Source organism: Marmota marmota, unplaced genomic scaffold (genome assembly GCF_001458135.2).
Source record: "Marmota marmota marmota unplaced genomic scaffold, marMar, whole genome shotgun sequence".
In the NCBI taxonomy this organism is placed as follows: Eukaryota; Metazoa; Chordata; class Mammalia; order Rodentia; family Sciuridae; genus Marmota; species Marmota marmota.
The window spans coordinates 13,671,622-13,687,812 of record NW_025999925.1 but is presented as its reverse complement, the minus strand read 5'-3'; the positions used below and the strand labels follow the sequence as shown (position 1 = coordinate 13,687,812).

Here is a 16,191-nt window from a genome sequence, read left to right as displayed (position 1 = left end):
TTGTCCCATATTAGCTTTCAATAAATGTTAGGCAAAAATAATTACTGAAATGCTGAATAATCCAATATAAACAGTAATTGATTTAAGAATGTAATCTTGGCCAAAGTACTCAAGGAAAGACAAACAGATCACTATATAAGATTTCATAACTCTAAGTAGGAGCCAGAGGTCAGCATCGGTATCTAGTCCACATTAGGAGACAACTCTTCATGGACATCTTGCATTTCTGGATATTTTATAAGTGTGACACTGCTTGTATTTATTCTGATCTATTTTTTGAAAGGTTGTTTCAATGAATATATAGTCTTATAAGACAGAAAAATGCTGCCCTCTTGAGCAAAATATATGAATCCTTATGGTATATTATAAATGGTTCCAGTTTCCTAAGCTTAGGGATTTTCTTCTGCACTGCATATCAGAGTATCAACTGACTTGATCCTCTTTACAATATCCTCAGGGACTTGGGACTTAAGCAACTAATATGAGGAAATGCTGACACTTTGGCTACTACTATTGTTGAGAGTAACAAAGCCTTTGTTTCTGACTCAGGTGTCTCTTATGCCTTCAGCTATTAATCATGAAACTGTGGAGGGTTAACTTATGAACCTAAAAGTATGGTAAAATTTCAGAATCTTCACAGATCTTAATAGTTTATGCCATAAATAGGCTTTAGAAGTATATATGTACTTACAGGGCTTTGGCTTTTACAGTGGTATATTTCATGTCAAGTTAAAACTGGTAAGATTCCAATCTTGGTCTTGTATGATCCTACCTGTTACTTTAGTTATCTAGGATTGATGTAATATTTTGCCTATAAAATCTGTATAGTAAGAATTAATAAATTGACCCAAAATAGCTACATTAATTGATTAATTATTATGTGATAAGTTCATTAAATGAATGTGTTCATTTTATCAGTAATTAACATCACCATGTACACTGTAATATAAAGAAAAAAACTCTGGGTCTGTTTCCTGAATTGTCATGCTTACGTTACTTCATACTTAATTGGGTTTTTATTTCTAGAAGTATGTTATCTTTTGATCCTTTATGCTTCCTTCTGTATCCACTGCTTTTACCATAATCTTCACCCCAATTAACGATATAATCTAAATCCTCTCCTTTCTTCCTGCTTTATGATATCGCCACCATTGGCTTTATGTACTGAACAAAGAGTGAGTTTTCAAAATGGAAATCTGAAGAAATAACTTTCTAAGAAAATATATCATTGACTCCCATTGGCCTCTCAATAAAGCCCATACTCCTAAACTACAGCTGCATTTAACAGAGACCCCAAATGACAATGGATTATATAAAACAGAATGGTATCACTTTCTTAGATACCATTTTGATAGACTATGAATATAGATATGGTGCTCTGCCCAGAAATGTTATTGAGAGAACTAGGTTCTTCATGCCTCATTGCTTCACCATCCCTAACACTTGTCTCTCATTGAAAATGTGCATGGGGCATTATACCATGATTGTATTACACAAAGCAGGATGGAGGAAAGAGATAAAGGGATGGATGTACCTTTCTTGTAAATGCATATCTAGAAAGTTTTCCAGATCTCTTCTGTTAATGTTCTATTGGTCATAAATTAATCATATGGTCACACTTAGCTGCAAAGGAGTCTTTGAAAAAAGACTTCTTTCTGGTATCCCATATGCCCAGCTGAAAACTGGAGTTTAATTCTTACAGAACAAAAGGAGAATGGGTGGTACGTAACAATAGCAGCATCAGCCACCCTTTACTAGCAGGGCCATTCATGAATTGGCTCCTGCTTTGTTCTCTAGCTCCATCAGATAATACCACCCCACTGTGGAAACATTATCAGAACACATCTTACATTGTAAGGTTGTTATTTTTTATTCATTAGTGTTTAAGTTTGACTTCTTCAACTAGATTGTGAGCTTCTTAATAATAATATTTTACTTAAACACTTAAATTCAATATCAAATAAAACGTTTGCATATAATAGTTGTAGAAAAGTTACTGAATGCTGGATGTGGTGACACATTCCTGTAATCCCAGCAGCTTGGGAGGCTGAGAAAGGAGTTCAAAGTCAGCCTGCCTCTAAATAAAATACAAGAAAGGACTGGGGATGTGGCTCAGTGGGTCAAGTGCCTCTGAGTTCAATCCCAGTACAGAAAAAAAAAGTTACTGAATGGAAATACTATATTTGTTAACATTAATATCCATCTTTTATGTATGAAATAGGTAATTTCAGAATTAGTTCAGTTGTATGTTTTCAGATCAGCTAGTTTTCCTTTGTCTTCCTATTCTCCATGAAAATAAAGTGTGGAAGGTTTTTGAGATCCCTTCTATTCCTGAATTTCTGAGATTGTATAAAATATAACCATGTGAAAATTTAGTTAGAAAAGCAATAATAGTTTTTATTACTGAGTTCTTCCCAAGGGGCTGGACACATCTGTTTCTCTGGCCTTTTAACCAGTTTTATTTTTTAATTAACAGTTTTATACTCTCCTTCAAACTTAATCCTCTTCACTTTATTTATGGAAGCAGGAAATATATTAATATAAAAAAGACTTTCATAGGGACCACTCTTAACTGGATGATGATACAAAGGGCTTTTTCTAATCTTTGCTGAGAAATTATGCTCTCAGAATTAATCCTTTAAATATTCTTACAAACAATCATTGAGTTATAACTATAAAAATGGCTATACAACTTTAAAAATAAATGCTTGAGTATAAGATCTCATTCAAAATGGTAGTGGTGCAGGGAGGGACCCTTAAACACAAGAGAAATTATAAATATTCCATTTTTATTCAAACATATTTTACTTGATATACTCACTGTTCATTTGTTTTCTTCCTCATCTTTGCAGAAATATCAAATCAAAAAAGTGAAATTCCTACCTCTAATTGAAACACACACACACATATATGTCCACACACAATTGGGTGTATGAAACTCAGAGATAAGAGGATAAATGAAATTTTATATCTTAGAAAACAAAGTTGGACCTTATTAAACTTTAAGGAAAACATCTTGTGTGAAAAAGAGTGCAGGTTTGTTTACATGGCCCTGAGGCTATGAAGAAAACTATCTTTTCCTTTTTATATAGGTTCTTGCAATTGTAAAAATCACCCATGGCATGTAATATATTGACTTTTGCAGCTTGCATACACCTAATCTTGCCAATACAGTTATTTGAAATCAAATTGATTTTCCTTGAAAAGCTTAATTGCAATCCTAAAACTGCTCAGCAGACTCACAGCCCAATTGATTCCTGTCTCCCAAAAGGCATCTTTTGGTCACAGACCTCCAGAATGTTAATTGTTTTGGTGGATAACCAAAGCTCTAAGGACCAAAAGGTTGTGGATTGACTTGATGCCTGACTCAGTTACTCATTTATAATATATTTACTTCATACATATTATACTCATTTATAATATATTTCTACCAAATGATATTATACAACAACCACAGATGCCCTGAGGTTCAATTCAGAATGTTTTCCTTAATTAATTAGCCTCAGTATTTATTTTAACATGAAATGACTTTTTTTTTTTTTTCCATCAAAGCTTTTGAAAGCTGAGAGCAGAGGTGAAAAAGGTGTTCAATAGTGATGATACATATCAAATGTAAGGCTCAGGAGCAAAACTGACAATAAAATTTTTGAGTGGAATTTGGGAGATGTTTGAAATTTTCTCACTTCTGGACATCCCTCTGAGGGGACTGGGAAAGAGCACAGCATAATCCCCAATCAGTTTAGAACATTGAAGTCATATTCTGATCTTTGCACAAATAATGTTGAGTTTTGTATCATTAAAAAAGGAAGTTGCCAAGATATTGTGTATTAAAATGAAGAATATAGTTTCTATGATACAGTTTTAAAAAAAGGAAAAGTATGATTCTCAATACCACCCCCACCATGAGACACACACACACACACACACACACAATAGAAAACAAACTGACAGTGGATTTTTAATTATGCCAATTAGAACTAAGATTCTCTCCCTCTCTCAAAGTTAAAAATATGAGAAAAAGGACATCTATTTTTATTTTTTATTTTTTTTACCATTTATGCCAACCTCAAAATAAATGGCAGCCAGTGAGTTGATTTATGAGATAAAGGTATGCTGGTTTATCATATTAAACACATAATCTGCATATATTTTACATTAATCTATTTTTGCTTATCAATCACAAATAGAAAAATGACTTCATTTCATTTTTCAATTAATCATAAAATGAAATTATCAAATAAAGTCCAAATACCTGAACAGTAAATCTAAGGCCCTTGTTTTCCTTCCAACTCTGCCCTTATTAACTACTTGTTTTGATAATGCTCTGCCAAATAGAAACCATTGACTCATCCATGGTTCTTTTGCTTGTTCACTTTTGTATCTTTTGATAATGTTGATCTGCTGTCCTGGAAAACATATTTTTCCCTCAATTTCAAGAGCCAAAGTTTAAGTATATTTCAAATTGTCTTCAAATGTCTCTTCCTTCTCTGTCACAAGTCCACATAGGGAAGGGAAATAACATCAGTTAAGTTTTGAAAAACATTATTCTTCCTATTGTGTGGAGGCCTTAAGCACAGAAACAAGAAAGTGATGAAGCTGTTGTATAGTCAAAGAGAAAATGGTGACTTGGATGAAGGAAAAATCAGTGGGCAAAGAAGAAAGCAGACTATATTCATACTGTGGAGTGAAATCCACTGATATTGTTCATAAATTCATGCAAGCACATGAATATAAGGGAGGAATAATGGATACTTAATTTTTAATAATGTAATTTGTGTTTGCCTGAGCCCCCCAAAAATGACTAGAAAAAAAGAACATATTTTCAGGTAAAATCAAGAAATAATTTTAGGCATATATTGTAATGTGTATTAGTGATCCAAGTTGATGGAACTCAAGATAGTAGGCTTAGTCTGGAGCTTAGAGCAGAGAGTCAAGGCCAGGATTATAAAGACAATAAGACAAGAATGCTTAAAAAAAAAAACAACACGTAAGAATAGAGGCAATCATCTATTGAGGTATGTAGAGAAGAGAGGACTTTGAAAGGACCAGTAAGGTAAAAAAGAAGAGTTTGTTTTGCTGAAGCAGGAGGAACTGCTGAATAGTGTCTAATGCTTTGGCAAAGCTATGAACATATGGAAAAGTATTTACGAATGTCGGTAACATGGAGCTGATCTGGATTTTTGATAAGGGAATTTTCAGGGAATGTTGGGAGTGAAAGCACGATTGTCATGGGTAGAAGTATGAATTAAAGATCAGGAAATGTAGGAACAGTTAAGAGGAATAACTACAGAAAAACATCAACAAATAGGGCAGAAATGAGTAGACTATGTCTATGGAAGACATTTCTTTTTTCAATTTGGAAGCACATGGTGTGCCTTAATGGAAATTATCCACTAAGGTGGGGAAAACCAACTATGCAAGAGGGAGGGAAAGACTCAAATTAGTGGAGGTTTCAGGAGGACTTTAAGAACCAAACCCAGAGAACAGTGAGAAGGGACTATCTTTGATAAGAGGGAGACAGATATTTTATTATGAAAAATACGACATATGGGGTGCAGGTAGAGTACAGATTCAGCACCAAAAATGTGTGAGACTGGAAATCTGATCCCTCTATCTTATCATTGAAATGGTAGTTAAAGTCCTCTAGTGTGGGAGTTGTAGGAAAGGGATCTGAAAAAAAAAAAAAAGAGAGAAATTTTGAAAGCTGACTCTCCATGTGGGAAAGTGAGCTCATTGCACAAACAGATGATTTCATGGAATACTATTCCATGCCCAATTGAGATTTGAAATAGAAAACTGTCAGTTTCACTCTGTGAATTTCTTCATTCTCATTCTCATTTGCCTTTATTTGAAAAGACACAAAAGAAGTCAGATTACTTTGAATTATAGTTAATTATGTACATATCTTATTTTTGTATATAACAAGGCAGAGGAAGCAATAAAGGAAACAATAAATATTCACATCTGAAATCCCCACAGCACCAAGCACATTGTAATCCCTAAATAAACTTATCCATTTTTCTTGTTACATTTGTAAATTGGTTAAGGTTATTTATTTAAGAAAGTAAAATGTCATTATTAATCATGATAAAATTAATATAAACAAGGGTACTGGGTTTTTATCAGACATGATAATGCACATTTTTTTGACATTCCTTTTCTAAGAAGCTTAGAGAATATGTCATACTTAGTGTTTCAAAATAACATCAAGGTATTGAATTTCAAGAGTGACTGTGAAGACAAACAAAGGGTGCTGAATATTTCAGCCAGGAATCCATTGGAATGTAACCGCTAAGGCACTAGGTAGTAAATGCTGAGTGGGGTGTTGAGTTTCTCATTGCAAATGTCAAACTGAATTTTAAAATAGCTGAAATGGTGATGCCTGCTTGAAAAACAAAGTGACTTGGTGCTAATCTTGACATAAAAATGTCTGTTTGCATATTAGCAGGAATCCTAACATTTAAAATCTTTACCATAAATTTTCAAGTTGCTATTCAAAATTAACTTTCAGCTAAAATATTGGCATAATTCAAAGTAAGCATAATGGGCTTTGGAAAACATGTTTTCCAGGTTTATTGATTTGAAACTAAAATATGTATGCTTCTCTCTTTACATCACAAAACAACACATAACTATGACCTGTCACTTTGGGAAACAAAGCCTGGCAGTTGTTACTGTTTTCCTTTTAATTGGCCTTAAAACAACCCAAATGAGCATCTTCTCAAAGACTCATTCACCTGACAGCTTGTCTTTATATGGAACAAAAAAGTTAAAATAAGAGTCAAAATGAATATGAACAGAAAAAAACTGCTGAGAAGTATTTGGGGATTTGACTTTCTTTTCCCCTCTTCATGCTCAGAGAGAAACAAGACACATTAATCAATTAACTTTGATCCTGTTAAAGAAAGCTTTAAAAAGAGAGTTCTAGGCTTATGAAAGTATATTATATTATTATTACAGCATTCTGCTTATGCACTTATCAATCACATTCTTATAATGGCATACAAACCAAAATACCATCATGTATTCAATTTGTATTTATTGGGTACATATTGTGTGACTGGAAAGATTTTAGGGACTGTAAACAAGAAGAACCAAAGGGTTCTATAAAGAGGATGACTGACAATGTTTAGACTGGTGGTCAGTGAAGGCCTTGCTGAAGAGATGATATATGAGCTACAATATGAACAATGAAAAGGAGCAGTCCATGCAGAGGCCCCCATGAGATTGTTCCAAGTAGAAGCAGTGGAGTTTGCCTTTTTATATATAGAAATTTTTCTACATATAGAGATTTCAGGGTTCCACTCTTTAGTTTGAGCACCATGAGAATTCCTAGAAGCTATCAGTTCATAACTAGCACAATCTTCTAATTAGACATATGTTATTTGGGTTGGATGATGAAAACGAATCAATGAACAATGTGATGATGTTGAAGCCATTATCCAAAATTACATGAATAAAAGTTCTTGCAAAGGCAAGTATGTAATAGATAACTGGAGTTTAGGAATAATGGTAAGAAACACACTTCTCTTTCAGTTGCATTTTCTTTTCACAACAGTGTGAAATACCATGGTGACCTTTATTATTTCTAATCCATTAAGAGTTAGGTTAATTGACTTGCTCAAATTTGAACAGATAAAATCGAAGAATCTGACCTAAAACTTATAACTTTCAGCTCCAAATTTAAATGGCTTAACTATTACAGGAATTTAAAATGACCATGTGCACACATAGGCACACACACAAAAATACTAACATAGGATTTAATTTATAAGTTAATTTACTGTATCTCCTAGGAACTTTATGCCTACAATACATATTGATACCACTAGATGACAGTTATATTTCAGAATGAAATATTGATCTAAAATAAGATATTTGGGGCAATTATAGAAACAATTTCAAGATATATTTCCTTTCTAGAAAAATGTAATATAGCAACATAGGATTGCAGCTGATTCTAGGTAATGAAATTGAAATGAAGGGACATCATGATGGATCTTAATCCCACTCTACAAGGAATCACAGTGTGCCTGCTCTATGATGAGCTCTTCTCTTCCCTAGACTTTCTAAAAAAAATAGAAAAAAAATTTAAATTAATTTTGGTAATTGAAGAGATATTAATCAGTTTCTCCTGTCAACAAATATTTTCTCATGGGATCACTAGCACCCATTTAAGGTTTAATTTTAGATATTGCTGTATTCTCTGATGTGTGGAAATTTGAAGAGCAGCCCTCAGTACCCTGAAGAGAACACTGTGTGCCAGGTACTAGAACATAGTATCATTGCAGAACAGTTCTAATCTTCTCTTTACTGAATACAACCTAAGGTGAACCATTTCCAGGAACTAACAAACAAGATGGGACGAGGGAAGATTTTAGTTCAAGGTATGTTTCATCTATAAAAGTACTGAATAGAGAATATTTTTTTCTTTTTTTTGATAGACTATTATTGGTTCTTTTTAGTTATATATGGCAGTAAAGTCTATTTTGACATAATTATATAAACATGGGCTATATCTTGTTCTAATTCAGACCCCAGTACTTTTCCTTTCCCTTCCCTCTCCCCACCCTCTGCTCCCTTCCCTCGATTAATCTTTCTGCCATTTACCCATAGTTATTTTTAAAATTAATTTCTTGTGGAGGGGGGTGGATAGAGAAGATTTTTAAGGAGTACTCCTGGGAAATAAATCTCTGTCAAGAAAGGACATATTTCTACCTATCAGAGAGAACATTCGGCCTTTAGTACAATATGTCAAAACACGCTGTACTGTCATGTATACCTAAAAAGAACAAATAAAAGAAAAAAAAAGAAAGTACATGTTTCATTTTGCCATTTCTCTCCTCAGATTTCAAATCAGACAATAGCTTTTAGTTTCTCTTTGCTCTAAGCTTGTACTTTGAGTTAAAGTAGTAGTCATTAAATTTACTAAAATTCATCTAGGTTTTCCTTTTTACAAACCACAGGTGATGATATCACCAGACGTTTCAAGTAAAGGGTGCTAATAAGATTTTTATTTGGAGACATTATGTCCTAGAGATGAGAATGGATTTGAATTAGCATGGTTAGTTTCCTTCTATCATAGAGGATGCTCTTTTATATATTCTCTTGCATAGATCTTTTTAAAAAATCTTCATCAGAATTCTTTATCCTTTCTTCAGTTTGAGGGCCATAATAGAAGTTGAGAGTCTTTTCCCTGATGTATAAAAAAGACCCTCAGGATAAAGTCAAACTGCTGTACCAAGTCACCTTGGCAGGCTCGCAAGAGCTTGCTTCAGAAGAGCAGAGTTTGTATTTTGTCCCCCATCAGGATACTACTAAAGGGAACTTTGTGTGTAAATCCACAAAGATGTTCATTGATAAACTGTTATTTCCATTTAGAAATCAAGTAAGACTACAAAACCTGTGTGACCTTTAATCCCTTCGGTGGCAACAGCAGGCTTTACAAAGAGCTTCTCTCCCTAAGGGAAGAAATGGTGTTCAGGGTGAGACTGTAGAGGTTTAATTGGCACTTTCTGTGGTAGCCACATCAATGTTTGAGGTTTTTGTTTTTGTTTTTTTTTGCAATGAAATTTACTTGTTACATGACATTTAACTCTGGACTTAATCAGCAACTAATTATTGATTTTATCAAGGAAATTTTCTATAAGATGGGAAAGAAGCTTTGGCTTTAATGTTATACTTTTCTTCTTGCAGAATCATCCTATTGATTGAAAACTGCCTGTGGGGAGATTGTTCACTCAGACAGTGATGTCAGTGAGGATGAGAGGTTGGGGCTGAACTTTAATTGAGAAACCTTATAAAAGTCACTAAACACCATCTCATCACAGATAGTGTGATTCATGTGAATACATATGTAAGTAGTGCATTGCTCTTTCTCTTATCAGACATGAACCATGGACTCTCCAGAGAAATGTTCTGTAAAGTCCTTAGTGGCCTAAGTTAGTGCTTCTCAAGCATTTCCTTCTTCAAAAGGTGTTGGTCCTGGAATTGAATTTAAAATGCTAATTAAGAGATAATAGCTTTCTTCCTAAGATTCAGTTATACCTTAATCCTAGGAGCAGACCAAGAACAAGGTTCCAATGCCCCCGGGCTCTATAACAAGACACCAGAGAGTGAATAGCTCATAAGCAACAGAAATTATTTCTCACAGTACTCAAAGTTGAGGAGTTCAAGATCAGTGCACCATCAAATTCATCATACATTGGGGCCCATCACCCTCCATGGATGATGATTCTTTCTTGTTATATTTACATGTGGTAGAAGGGATGAGCGAGACCCTCAGGCATGTTTTCTTGTACTGGGGATTGAATCCAAGGACAGTCTACCACTGAGTCTATTATTTTGAGACAGGGTCTTGCTAAGTTTCCCAGGCTACCCTGGAACTTGTAGTTTTTCTGCCTTGTCCTTTTGAGTTTCTGGGCTTGCAGGTATGTGGCACTACACCCAGTATGGGTCTTTTCTAAGAGATAATCCCCAATTATGAAAGCTTTATTCTTATGACATAATCACTTGCCAAAGATCCAGTCTCCTAATATCATTACCTAGGGGGTTAGGATTTCAACATATGAATATTGACGGGACAAAAACAGAACCATAGCTGGAATTTTCCCTCTCTTCCTATCTCTACTTACTAATTGGGAAATAATCAGGGAAATTCTCTCTGACTTTGGGTTTGCTTAGGGTGATAAAGAATGGAGCTTTCCATGAGTGACAAGGACAGTCTGTGTAATTCCTAGGCTCGATGCAGAGCAGTAATAGGATTTCATTAGTAAGGACATTTCTCAAGGAATATTCAGGTTGATGGAAAGACTTGTGTTGTGGATAGCTGGCTCAAACTTTATATTCACTTATTTAAGTGTCATTTTATTTAGAATACTTTTAGTGATTAAGCAGAGTTCATTTTAAACATTATTTTCACTAAAATAACTGTACAAAGTTGGAAACGTGCATGTCAGACTTCTAATATATCAATTCAATAATCTCTTTCTTCTAAACTTTCGTTAGACTTACTATTTATCTATACAGCAATTAAAACATAGAAATCTATGGTATTCTCCGATAATTTTACTTTTTCTCAAATGTTGGTGTCATAGATGATTTAAATCCAACAATGTTCAATATACTTTTGGGGATGTAGGAGGTGTTTATTTGTTGTAATGTACTGATTGATATACATATATTTTAAATTCCCATACCTACAATTCAAGTTTATATTAAAGTTATTTATTGTGTGCTTATACTGAGTTAATTGACAATGATGCAAAGAATTATTCTTAAGTTAGGATACTATAGATTAGACTGTGTAACACAAATGCCCTTGATCTCAGGAATTAGACAACAAATGATTAGTTGTTGCTCATGGTATCTATTACAACTTGGTTAGAAGCTCTGTTCCTACATCACATATCCTTACCTGAGGACAGACTAATGGATTACCCAAATATTAATATGACAGAAGGAAAAAGGACTCTGACCCAGAAGTATCAAGAGAAGTCTTTGTGAAATAGCAAAAAAAAAAAAAAAAAAAAAAAAAGCCTAACTTGAGAGGTAAGAGGTGAGAAAAGAAGGCAGGGATAGGATTTTGCTATGAAGTGGATAAAAATGGGGTATTAATTGGGGGGGGGGTAAAAATAGTGTTAAAAAATAAATAGTGGAGTGTAATTCAGGAGTGAGGGAGGAAAGAAGAGGAGAGAGAAGCAATAATCCATGTGCAGGAAAAAAAAAAGATAGAGAAGAAGAAGTTCAGAAATAAAGATCCTGAGAAGACGAGGGTGTCTGAAATCAGAAAATAAGTGGTTTGAGGGACAGTACATAATTATAAAAAGGAAGGGGAGCATCAGTGTAAATGGAGGCTTATCAAAAGGTTTGTGGAGAGGAGAGAATACTGGTTGCGATTGCTTTTTTTAAAAGTATGAAGTCAGATCATCAGCTGAGTGAAGGAGGAAAGGGGAAGTGGGTAGTTTTAGGAGAGAATTCAACACGTGAGATAGTCAATTTGAAACATGCTAAAACAAAAATAAGAAAATATGGAAAGACGACTACATTGTATTGCATGACCTCTTTGCATTTGTGACATTAGATTGGCCTGACTGATTTTAAATTACTCTCCAGGAAAATTCAGTTGTTTGGGTGCAGACATGAAATAGGATAATATGTAGATTTAACTAGAGTTGGGGCTTTGCCACAAAAGTAAGATGGGGTAAGGGATATGTTAAACAAACAACTGTAACAGTGATTATAATGACAGATAATGAGCCCTACATTGGGTACATAGAAAAGTGAGGATATGACAAGGCAGAGGATAGTACTTAACAGAGAAAATGCAGTAACTTGTGGCATTAAATATTTTACACTTGGGGGCAGACAGGGATATAAATAATTAATTCTAAAACACTGTTAACATATTCTATCCTTAGGCAAGTTTAGAGTCTCAAGGGAATAATTAATTCTCTCTGGGGGCAGGGGTTGGGGAATATATATAATATACTTACTGCTCTCTAAGAATTATGCCAAATCTTTAGAGCAGAGGTGGCCTTTTTACTACCGAGGCTGTAAATAACCTCTAGAATTTGGAGAGCCAGTCACAGTCTGTTGAGAGCACAATCATATTTTTCTACAATTCTCCTTTATTACTAGAAACAGATTATTGTAATCTGGGCACCTGTAGATGCACTTAAACCTCACCAAGCTCTCAAGTGACAATTGAGATGAAAAAATAAGGCCCTATTAAACTTGAGATCTAGGGGACAACAGAGAGAAAACATTAAGGATGGAATTTGGAATCCTTTAAGAAATAGAAATATCATGATGATTAAGAAAGAGTCTGGGAGGGGCTGGGTTGTGGCTAAGTGGAGGAGTGCTCAAATAGCACATGTGAGGCTCTGGGTTCGATCCTCAGTACCACATAAGAATAAATAAATAAATAAATAAATAAATAAATAAATAAATATATAAAGAGTCTGGGAGAAAAAATGGTTGTTACTGGAAATAAGAGATATGATGCAATAATGAAGCATGTTGTGGGATCAGGTCAGATGGAAATATGATTTGATATGCCAGGACTAGAACTAAAGACCAGGAGCCAGGAAAAGAGGAATAATAGCTGACACCATGCTCATTAAGATGTGTCTCTGACTAAGGACCTTAACGTTTGCCTGTGACACAGATGATAACACGCCCATAGTCTGCTTTAATGGAGGTATCTGACTTCTTCCCTCACCATTTTCCTAGTCAGCCCAGACTCCTCACCTTCCTGACATATTTGGGTCTATATCCACCCTCTGCTTTTGCTTACTGTTCTCTTCATCTGAAATATTCTCTTTTTCCTTGACATATATTCAAATCTTACCCATTTTACAAAGTAACTTTTCCATAAAACCCCATTGCAGACCAAATTGTTGAAATATGACATAACAAATTCTTCTTCCAAGTAAGGGAGGAATACTTGCCATTGTATTAGCCTTTAATTTCTCCTGTGGCTAGTTCGGTCTTCCCAGGTGGACTTCCTGGCAATAGCACCATCACAGAAAGAACATTGTACTTGGAATCTCAAATTCCAGCTTCTCCTTCTTAGCTTGTTATTATTCTTATCCAGCTACTTATTATTAGCTTCATAGTGAAGTACAAGACATTTTTATAATCTGTTTTTCTCATCAATGAAATAAGGGTTGCAGTCCTCAACCTCCAAATTTGTGAGGTGGATTATGTGATATGAGAGAGTTTTTAATGTGGAAAACAAAATCTAACTAGTTGTGATGGTTTACCTTACATTGCAAATTGGTTAGGGTGTGGTACCCAGATATTTGGTCAAACTTTATTCTTAATATATGTTTCAAAATGATATTAATATGTGAATAGGTGACTCTGAGTCAATGTGATTGCCTTTTGTAATGTTGAGTAGGCCTCATCCAATCAGTTGAAGTCCTGGATAGAAAGCCTGGTTTCCCAGAGAGGGAATTCTGCCAGAAGACTGCTTTTGGACTCAAACTGTAACTCTTCCCTTGGTCTCCTAAAACAAAACACCCTTTTAGTTCTGTTTCTCTGGAGAACCATGCTGATAAGCTAATCTAAGCAGAAAGTGATTTATTACAGTATATTAGATAGAATAAAGAAGGTCTAGGAAATCAGAGGATTTTATTTTGGAGGCTGCACAGCCAGGAACAATGAAGACTTAAGAAAATCCCAAGTATAACACAAATGCCTAACTGCCAAGCAACCTGAAAATGGCGTTTTTAGCTTTCTGGTTTTTTTTACAGGAAGGCATGTACAAAGAGGGTTCTCATGGGGCTGAAACAGCTGATCTGAGCTGTCTGCTCTAGGTGACATATGAAAGTTACTGGCATTGAGTCTGACAGGAGAAATATACCATGTGACTTCAGAATTGTGAACTTCTTGAGGACAGAGACACTTGTCCTTCTTTGCAACCTTCTGAAGTTCCAAACTTCCCATTTCCAGGTCACAGATTCTTTGGTAATCTATCTTTATTTCCATGTTCTTCCTATTTCCTTCAATACTCTCTACATATATAAAAACTTAATTTCTTCCAAATTTCTCATTTATTCTTGTACTTATATTTTAGCCACTGTTCAAGAAGTGGGCTCCACTGCATTGTTTTATAAAGATAATATTTTTATCAAATATTAGATCTACTTATTTTTAAATTTTGGGGTCCACTGATTTAAAGTGTGGAACAGACCGATAATGGTCGTTTTCACAGCATGCTATATCATAGAGACAAATATTGGTTATCTTGGTAATCAGAAAAGAATAAAAGAAAATAAATGTGTGTTTTGATTACTAAGTTAACTGAAATTCAAGACAGAGTTATGGCTATGTTTAACAGAGCTGTCCCCTCCACTGCATGCTGAACAGAAACTTAATATTTTATACATAAATTAATTTTTATTTTTATCATGGCTCCATTTAGGTAAATTCTTCCCACTTAACAGATGAGTGACTGAAGCACTTGTATGTTAAGTAATCTGCCCAAGGCCCTCCCAGGGACAGGCCAATAGTGGGATCTCTTAACTCTTGCGTTCTAACATTTACTCCTGACTGAACAGCATTGTTATTGGAGGATTTTTGTTTTTTGATTCCTATATATATGCCTTTGCTTTGATTGGCAAAATTAGAATTGGTAGAACATAACTTCTTAAAGATTCCTATTTATACAATCCATACATGAACAGTGTTCACTTGATCAGTTTCTTTTTTTTTTTTTTGCTATTCATCTTAATTTACTTTAGCTTTTTTTTTCCCCATGTCTATTCAAATTTGAACAAATAAACATGGTCCCGAATAAAGAGAGCCCTCTGACACCAATACCTCTGAGAATATTCATGTACATATCAGGTGAAATAAAGGTTGCGGGAAGAGCAATGTATCATCCAAATGTATATAGCAGAGTACACCTGTGAGACAATCATAGAAATTTCCTTTATGTTGGAAGAAGAATTTCATTTAAAACCATTTTGAACCAGTTGTTGTGGTGCACACCTATAATCTTAGCTACTGTAGAGGCTGAGGCAGGAGGATTGTAAATTTAGGGGATTTAGCAAGACCCTGTCTCAAAATGAGTAAATAAAAAGGGTTGGAGTTATGGCTCAGTGATAAAGCAATTGCCTAGCAGGTGCAAAGCTTGGCTTGAACCCCAGTACTGAAACCAATCAATCAATCAATATAAAATTAGTTTGATCTTGGGAGTGGGGATGTGTTTCAGGAAAATTAAAAGTATTCTTGGAATTACATAAGATTTTCTTAAGGAAAAATTTCATAATGAAACGTGTATGGATCTAAATATAGGTATTAAATACATGTCATATACCCAATCTCATATTTGGCACTATGCAATTTATAAAAGACCCAAAATCTCAATAATGATTATGAACTGGAACAAAATTACACCAATGAAGTGTAATATGATTTTTTTTTCTCTGAAACGGTGTTATATTTTTCAGGCTCGAATAGTACTGAACTTCAAAATGATAGCCCATATGGCTAAAAATGAGGAGAGACCATTTAAATTACTCTTCATTCTCTTTGTCTTAGGAGATTAATTTTCTGTCATTTTCTTTGAGAAGTTTACCTTCTCTAACATTTCTAACAGAAGGAGCTTAACAATGAGAAGGGCAAAAGCCTTCCAGGATGGCACTACAGAATTTCCATCTGTAAAGTATAGAGTTGTTTGAA

At 34.5% G+C, this 16,191-nt stretch overlaps 1 long non-coding RNA gene across 2 annotated transcripts in view; it reads left to right on the top strand.

The window, feature by feature from the left end:
• Positions 1 to 8,215: 8,215 nt before the first annotated feature.
• The window catches only part of LOC125615820, a 98,632-nt gene continuing 90,656 nt past the window's right edge, over positions 8,216 to 16,191 (top strand). The window contains exons 1-3 of one of the 2 annotated variants that reach the window (XR_007346419.1): positions 8,216 to 8,387; positions 9,697 to 9,856; positions 14,259 to 14,472. This is a non-coding gene — a long non-coding RNA (uncharacterized LOC125615820). The remainder of the gene's footprint in view (positions 8,388 to 9,696; positions 9,857 to 14,258; positions 14,473 to 16,191) is intronic. The other variant, XR_007346418.1, reaches the window with a different exon arrangement.